The sequence below is a fragment of the Chenopodium album genome, chromosome 13 (assembly GCF_948465745.1).
Source record: "Chenopodium album chromosome 13, dcCheAlbu1.1, whole genome shotgun sequence".
In the NCBI taxonomy this organism is placed as follows: Eukaryota; Viridiplantae; Streptophyta; class Magnoliopsida; order Caryophyllales; family Amaranthaceae; genus Chenopodium; species Chenopodium album.
In genome coordinates, this window is record NC_137846.1 from 33309729 (window position 1) to 33318290 (window position 8562).

The following is an 8562-nucleotide window of genomic DNA, read 5'->3' on the forward strand; positions in this document are numbered from 1 at the left end:
TGATAATTGATTTCCATTTGTTAGGTTAATTGAATTGATTTTGATAGCATAGACCAACCCATTCTTTTTAAGATTTCGGAATAGCTTAGCTTAGACCTTAGCAAAGCCGCCTTCCCTTGGATTCGACCTGGGCTTACCCCTATACCTAGGGTTGGGTTTAAGTTTTCAAATTTTGTTTTGACCAGGAAATCTAGTTTTCAACGACCTAGTTTTATCCTGGCATCAACTACCAAAATCAAAACCGAGGTAATTGGAGAAACCAAAACCGGGGAAATTTTCAATACAACAATCAAAGGGGACCCCCACCTAGATTTTTTCCAAGAAATCAAGGTAGTGGTGAGACTTCCTATGCTCAACCTTCATCTTCTAGAACTACCATGGAAGAGATCGTCGAGAACCAAACTAAAATTTTGCACACTTACATGTCGGTAAGTGACAAAAAGTTTAATGAGATGATGACACACAACAAGATGCTTGAAACACAAATCACTCAATTAGCGAATACCTTGAAAGAGAGTGTGAATGCTAGTCCTTCTTCTTTACCCTCACAAGGAGTTTAACCTAAGAAACCCGTGTATTCTATCACCACAAGGAGTGGGCAAGCCTAAACTTCCATATCCCCAAAAGATTTTGAGAAACAAAATTGATGAATAATTTGGGAGTTTTCTTGACATGCTTAGGGAAGTTTATCTTTCAATCCCTTTCACTAAAGCCATGACCCAAATGGCAAGGTATTCTAAGTTCCTTAAGGAAATCTTGACTGGCAAGAGAGAGTGCAATGAGATTGATTCGGTAAAGGTTTGGGAGTGTTGTAGTGCTTTGATTCACAATGATTTACCCAAGAAAATGAAAGATCTGAGTATTTTCTATATCCCTTGTAAAATCAATGGAAAATTGTTTCAAAATGCTCTTTGTGATCTTAGTGCAAGTGTGAGCATCATGCCTTATTCGGTCTTTAGGAAGCTTAAGCTAGGTGAGCTTCTTCTAATCAACATGACCTTGCAATTGGCCGATCGATCTATTAAGTTTCCAAAGGGAAGAGTTGATGATGTCCCTTTTAAGATAGGAGAGTTCACAATCCCGGTTGATTTTATTTTGCTTGAGATAACGGAAGATGACAACATACCTATTATTTTTGGGAGACCTTTCTTAGCTACTTCAGGATCTTTGATAGATGTGAAGGGTGGCCTTATTACTTTGAGGGTTGGTAACAATAAGGCTAGTTTCGAGCTTAAATCAATGCATCAATTCACCTCATTCCAATGATTATGTATGCATGATTGTTTCTTCAACTAACAATGTTCTTGAGGTTTGTGATGATGTGCCTTTGAGTGTTGAGAGCAAGAAGGTTAGTGAAGGCAACAAGGAGCCTTCAAAGCTTGTGGATGAGGAGGTGATTGATATTCCTCCATGGTTTGAGCTCTACCCTCAAGAGGATGAGATTAACTCCAAGAGTATTGATGGTGAGAAAGTGTCCACTAAAAGGAGCAAGAAGACAAAGAAGAAAAAGAGAGCTTTTATGAAGGAGAAAATGAATTTGAAGCAAAGTGAGCTTGTTTCGGAAGTTTCAACAAGTGAGAGTGCATCAAACAATGATGGGAAGTTTCCAAGGAATGAGAAAAATTTTGTTTCCTCAACCACTTTTGATAAGGTGGTGTTCTTTTACCCTCCAAGATTTGGAGGAATGGTCGAGCTAAGGACCTTAAGCAAGCGCTTCCCAGGAGGCAACCCGGTTTTCTAACTTTTTCTTTTGATTCTATCTTTCTTAGTTTTCTTTCAATTGTTTTTTTTTTCTTTCACTTGTTTTGTGTTTGGATTAATAGGTTGAATTCTTGGCAATAAGACCCCCCTCAAACGAGAATGAGCATAATGGGAAGGTGTTTCATGGTAATTGGTGAGAGTATGCTCGATATTATTGAATTTCGAGTTGAATGGGCAAGGTTATCAAAGAGGTAAGACTGGAAAAGTTGTGTTTCAATGAGAAGCAAATTTGTGCTTGGTGGGTTCATTATGGTGCTCTCATTGATTTGGGATGTTGAACCCACTGTCAAGGGGTTTAGAAACTAATGCATTTAGTGGGTTTAATAATCCGGGGATGATAAAGATTATTAAGCCCATAGATGAACACACCAAGAACAAGAAGCAAGCAAGGAAGAAGAGCACCAGGGACGCGGGCGCGCGAGTCTCGTGCGCGGGCGCTCCCCCCTGCTGCGCGGCCGCGCAGGTGCCTAGCCGCACTACTTCTTCTTCTTTCAAATTTCGTTTTCCTCGTTTTCACTCTCAACCTCATCCTCGTTCGCACTCCTTTCTCTCCCAAACCAACCCTAACTTCTCAAACACAAAAAAATCATCTCTTAAATCATCCAAACAACTCTTAAAATCAACAAATTCCTACTCAAATTTTATCATTTTCATCAAAAATCATACTACCTTCGTCCATTTCTTCTTCTCCAATCTCTTTCCTCCTTTGAAGAGAAAATTGGGGATTTTCGGTGTGGTGGATTTTGGTGCTTAAATCTTGATAAATCTTGCTTCTTGTAATGTATAATCATCTTCTTTACCTCTATTTTACATTATTTATTGCCTTATATTGTGTTGTTGTTGATTGTGTAGCTTAATTGTGAAATTTGGTTGCAATTTGTTGAAGGTTGAATTTTGGTATTATTGGTAGTAAGTGGTGATTGGAGTATTGGTTGGTTAAACCAAGTATTGTGGAAGTGTTGTGGTTGTATTGTGATTGTGGTGGATTGAAAAGTTGTGATTGAATTTTGGTTGTGAAGCAAACATGTCTAAGATCATGAAAGCCCTCACTTCCAAAAAGAGAAAAACAAACATAACCATTGAAGAACCTTCTCCCTCAAACACACCTTCTTCCCAAACACAAAATGAAGACCCTCTTCCACTACCCAAAACACGATTCATAAAGCCCTCACGGCATTATCATCAATCAAGCATGATTAAATTGGGAATTTATGAGGAATTATGGGTCTTATTTGACAACCTTAAGTTGGGTAGCTTCGTCAATAAACGCTACCGAACCTACCTTGAGCCGATTAGGGAGTTCTTGGCTTGTTTGACTACTACTCCGGTCGATACAAAGGACTACCAAATAACCTTCCAACTCTTCAATGTGGAGCATCACATGTCTTTGGCCGAATGTAATGTGGCCCTTGATTTTAATATGGGGGCGGATATCCTTTTCTCCGAGCATGGTTATTTGGATAGGTACGCCAAAAATTCTTGGTGGCGTGATAATCTCGGGGTTGGATGAGTTCACCGTCCGCTATTCACTTGCAAGCGACATTTTCCAACCGTGCCTTAGAGTGCTTCATCGGTTGTTGGGTTACTCGATTTTCCCGAAGCAAGACTTGGGAAAGATGTCGCAAGCCGAGTTGCGAATTCTTTGGATGGCAACTAGGGAAGAGTTGCGTGGGAGGTTGAACTTTGGGAACATATTCTTGAGGAATTGTATGGATATGCGGGGAAAGAAGTTGGGAGACATCCCTTGTGGTAGCATGGTGACTAGGTTGGCTACCAACCTTGGTTATGGTAGATATCTACTCTCTTGTACTCCGGTGGGGGATGCCGACACCCTCTACCTCGACATTACTCAACTCCGGCAAGTGCAATTCATAGCAAAGGGCAATGATGATAAAGGTGTTTAATTGGCTAGTGAGGAATGTTCATCGGTGTTATCTTCCGAACCCCTCCTTGACCTCCCTCCACCGACATGCCTCGAATGTGTGGTTTGTTCCCATTAGTAACCGTATCCCCGGTGAAGATGAAGGCATGCAAGATGTCCTTAATGAAGGGCAACAAATTCGACAAAATTAAAATCAAAATCAACGTCAACAACAACAACAACAACAAAAACAAGAGGAAGAAGTGCCTTAACCTCAACATCAACAACATCGATTCTCCAACCTCGACATGGAGGCTTTGATTGCCCAAATGGCGGGCATGCAAGTTCGATTGGAGGGGATGTATGATCAAGACTTCGAGGCGATCTACAACCAAATGAGAGGCATCTCCGAAATGCAACAAGGTATATTTCTCCAACAACACCAACTCTATGATGCGAGTGTTAACCGTGGGGAGATCACTACCCGGTTAACTACCCGTATTTTCCTCCTCAACTCGGTCCCGTAGCTTCTTGGGGAGATGATGGGAGAGCTACCTACCCATATTCGCAAGGACCTCATGGGTCCAATATTGAGACTCACTCATTTCCGGATGAGCACGGTAACTATGATTACCTTGTGCCCGGTGGGAGCGACTATAGGGGTGATCCTAACTATCCCTATGTCGATCCCACCAATCCATTGCCTCTTGATTTTCTCGATCAATTTACTTCCTTGGCCCCTTGGAAACAAGATAACTTTGGGGGTCATTATGGTTGGCCACCCGGCTACACCTGGGGATGGGATCCTTATGGTCCCCCATACGGCTTCTCATATGATAGGGAAGATGATGATGATGGTGCCGAGCCTAGTGGCAACTAATTCCCCCTCTTTGTGCTTTTACCTCCATCCCTTTTATTACGTGATCTTTGTTTTGATTGATGGGATGTTGAGATGTATTTTTGTTTAGCTTGGGGGGACACTAGTCTTATGGAAGGGTCTCGGTGGATAATTTTGTTGTTGTTGTTGAATGTCCTTGATTTTTCATGCCTTGATGGTTTATGATTGCTTGTCTTGATCTATACTTGATGTTTATTGAGTATTGTTGCTTTCCATGATCATATCATGTTTTTCTTGTTGAAAATCTTTTGATGATTGATTTTGATGATGATTGCTCTTCCATGATGAGTTTGTGATTTTGCTCCCTTGAATCCAAATCCCTTTGATCCAAATAATTGTAGTTTAGGTGTATAATTGATTTTGCTATTTTAAGTGTATAGTTGTTTTTGATATTTTGATTGGTTTATTTTGGTTTGTTTTGATTTGATTTTTGTTGATTAGTTCGATTTTGTTTCTTTGTTTTTCTATTTTTGACTTTGCTTTCTTATTATTTTTTTTGAAGTTACTAATCGTTTTCTTTGTATATAGTTCCAATTTTCTATTTTTCATTCTCACTTGGTTTTGACAATTCTTGCTATGCTTGATTGGAGCTTAATGGAGGTGGTATATTCATTACCCCGCTTTTCTTAGCTTAGCTTGGATTCCCAGTGAGATCTTTCTTATTTCCCTCTTTTCTTTCCTTTCTTTCATTGTTTGCATAGAATAGGTTTAGTTTAGGAAGAGTTGAACGGTTCGAGGATGTTTTCTTTGTAACACCAATGGTTTTTCGGATCCTTGGCAATGTTGTCGAATGACCACTTGTATGACGATTGAGATTTATACGACATGCATGCATCTTTGTGCTTTTCTTTATCTTTTAATTTCTTTTCCTTTTCTTCTCTTTTCTATTTTCCTTTTTCATTTCGTTCTTTTCAAAATGCAAAAATCCAAAAATATGATTTTGAGGCTTTCTTTTCATTTTCTTTTCATGTTAATGCTTTTGTTATGGACACAATATCATCCGAAATTTTGCTTTTGAATAAATGATTTCCTATGTGGTATCAGTGTGCACGGTTTGAGAGTATCTTTGGTTGACTCTAGGATAGAGTATGTTAAGGTAGTGTCTTTAGAACTTTTGAGACCTTGAAGCTGGATTCTAAATGTCTATGGAAAGTTGGAGTTGCTCCCTTTTGGTGGATTTAAAACTAATAGTGAGTTATTGCTACAACCATGTGAGGTGTAATTCTTTTCAACTCTTCTACATATTTTGCATGAGCGGCACATGGATCCTTGACTATTGTATGCTTCATTTAGAATTTGACTCTTGTCTCCCGAGATCACGACCGAGCCATTTAGGAAGGACAAAGGCATCTTTTCGGGGTGGTGATTTTTCTTTTTCTAGGATAGTTTTCTATTTCTTTATTTTGGGTTTTCATTTGCTTACTTGCTAACCGTTTGAGCCTCAAACCTTCATTCCAAGCCATATGTTTCGATTTTGAGCCTTTTATTTCTTTCTTGTTTCCATTATTGGTTTTTGTGAAACAATTGATCATTGATTGAGACTATGGTTGATTAGTTGAATATTGGTTCCTATAATGTATGCAAGTTTGTGTTGTAAACATCTTGTTAATAAAAGGGAAATGCCAAATTGAAAAAGCCGTCCATAGTTAAAAGAGGCGAGGACAATGAAATAATGTGAAAAATATGAAAAAAATGAGAAAAAGAAAAGCAAATTAAAAAAGCTTTGGCAAAATTGAAAAAAAGTGAAAAATGAAATAGTTCAAAAATATTTTGATGTAAATGTTTTCTCCCTATTTTAAGCATTGAGGACAATGCTTCTTTTTAGCTTAGGGATGTTGGTGTTTTTGTTTTATGATTTCTTGATTATGGTATTGAGGATTGATCACCCTTTGCTTCACAATTTCGGTATACCACAAAATTTCAAATTTTAGCCTTCCTTCACCCTTTTTGCCCTTACATTACAACCCTTCTCAAAACCTTTTGACCTTTTTCCGGTTCCTTCGTGGAATCATTGAGATGCTCACTAAAGGTGGATTTGAAGCTAATTGAGAGAACATGGTAAGAATGTGTGAGATGAAGGTGAATTGTGTTTCATTATTTCTCTATCCTTAGCATATCCTATGTTTCAATCAACCTTAAATATCTTGGAACGTGCATACCTTTATTGTATAGAAAGTTGTTTATTCACTTGCATTTGATCATTTGTAAAAGTCCATTTCAAAAGCTACTTGTTTGAATTTTTTATTTTACTTTCTTTTATTGATTTGCCTCATTTTATCTTGAAGAGTTATGAGTCAAATACTTTTAATACCCTTACGAGACCTCACTCATCCTCACTGGCGACTTTGGGGTTTAAAGGGCTTGTTGTAGCAAAAAACAACCGTGATTCCTAAGAAAATGAGTCTTAGTGTACATTCTTATCTTTTTCTTTCCTTTTTCTTGTTTGAATAAGTCATCCATCCTATGTCTTCTTGCTTTTGTTTTGCTCGAGGACGAGCAAAAGTCTAGCTTGGGGGAGTTTGATGAGTGTCATTTATGGCACTCATTTAGCGTCTTTTTAGGATGATTTTTCGTTGCTTTTACATCTCTCTTTTCTCTTTTTCTTTAGTTTTACTTGTAATTTCTCTATTTTGCATTTTCCTTAGTTGTTTTCTCATTTTCTTGCATTTCTTAGTTTATTTTACTTTATCTCCTTTACTTTTTTGCTTTTCTTTGATTTTAGGAGAATGGTGATGTTTGAGAAGCTCATTGGCATTTTCTCGGGGCATACAAAGACTAGGATGCAACTCGGTTCCTCCTCTTGAAGCTCAAAAGTGAAGAAGTGCATAAGCCTAGTCTTCAAGGCCACGCTTTCATGCTGCATGGACATCAAATTCTGTGTTGAACCCACCGTGAAGGCCTCTAGTGACTGCCTCCCCCAACATGTATCAAGTGGAGCGCATGGGAGCATCATTGAGCGCACGGAAGAAATCTCCCCTGCTCCCAAGCGCGGTCGCGCACGAGAGAGGAGCGGCCGCACAGGTGGCTGGCAACGGCCGCGCAAGTGCCAGGAGCGGCCGCGCAACCTCCTCCCCCCTGTTCCGTACCCATTTTGTTGCGGCTGCGCAATGGGATGAGAGGTCGCACCATTTGAGGTTCTTTTTGGACGTCTAACTAACTTCTCCTTTGTTAGTTTTACTATATATAGAATTCTTTCATTTCTAGAGAGAGAATGAATGAGAAGAGAATTAGAATTAGATTTTGATTAGAATTTTATAGAGAGAAGCTCAAGATTTTGGAGAGTTTGTTCTTAGATTTTAGAGAGAGAAACTTGGTGTTTGATGATTGTTACATTTTGATCTTTATTACTCTATGATATTGATCAAAGTTTTGTAAGAATTATTTCCTTTTCAATGGAATTTTATGTTTGGTTTTGATATATTGTTGAATTTCATTTGTTTTGTTTGATTTGATTATTGATATTTGGATTACAATGTTGATGATGGAATTGATGATTACTTTTGTTATGCTATTCTAATTTACAATGTTTAGTGTGTATTTCCTTTGCTAGGGATGTGGTGAAGCATGTATGAGTGATAATCTATATGTAATTTGGGGTTTTTGATTGATTTGATAATGTGATTAAATTGGTTGATGAAATTTGTGCATGTGTTTGATTTGAAGAGGAGTAGCTAACCTTGATTATCAACCTAGATTGCATAGTAGTTTTCAATGACACGAAAAATTGATTTGGAAGCTATTATTATTGATTGATCTTGATTTGCAATTTCCTTTGAAGTTATTTGTAGAGACATCTAGCTTGACCCTAGGAAATAGCTCTTTGAGTGATCTTGATTGCAAATATCATTTTCCCTCGCATTGCCTGATTGATCAAATTCTCGACAAATTAGCAAGTTTATCACGAGTGCATGTGGATCCTAAATTCCCTAGCTTAGTGCTTTGATATTTAAATTCTATTTGTTAGCTTTGATTGAGTTGATTCGTTAGCATAGTTTAAACCAACCCCATTGTTTTAAGACTTCAGAATAGCTTAGCTTGAGAC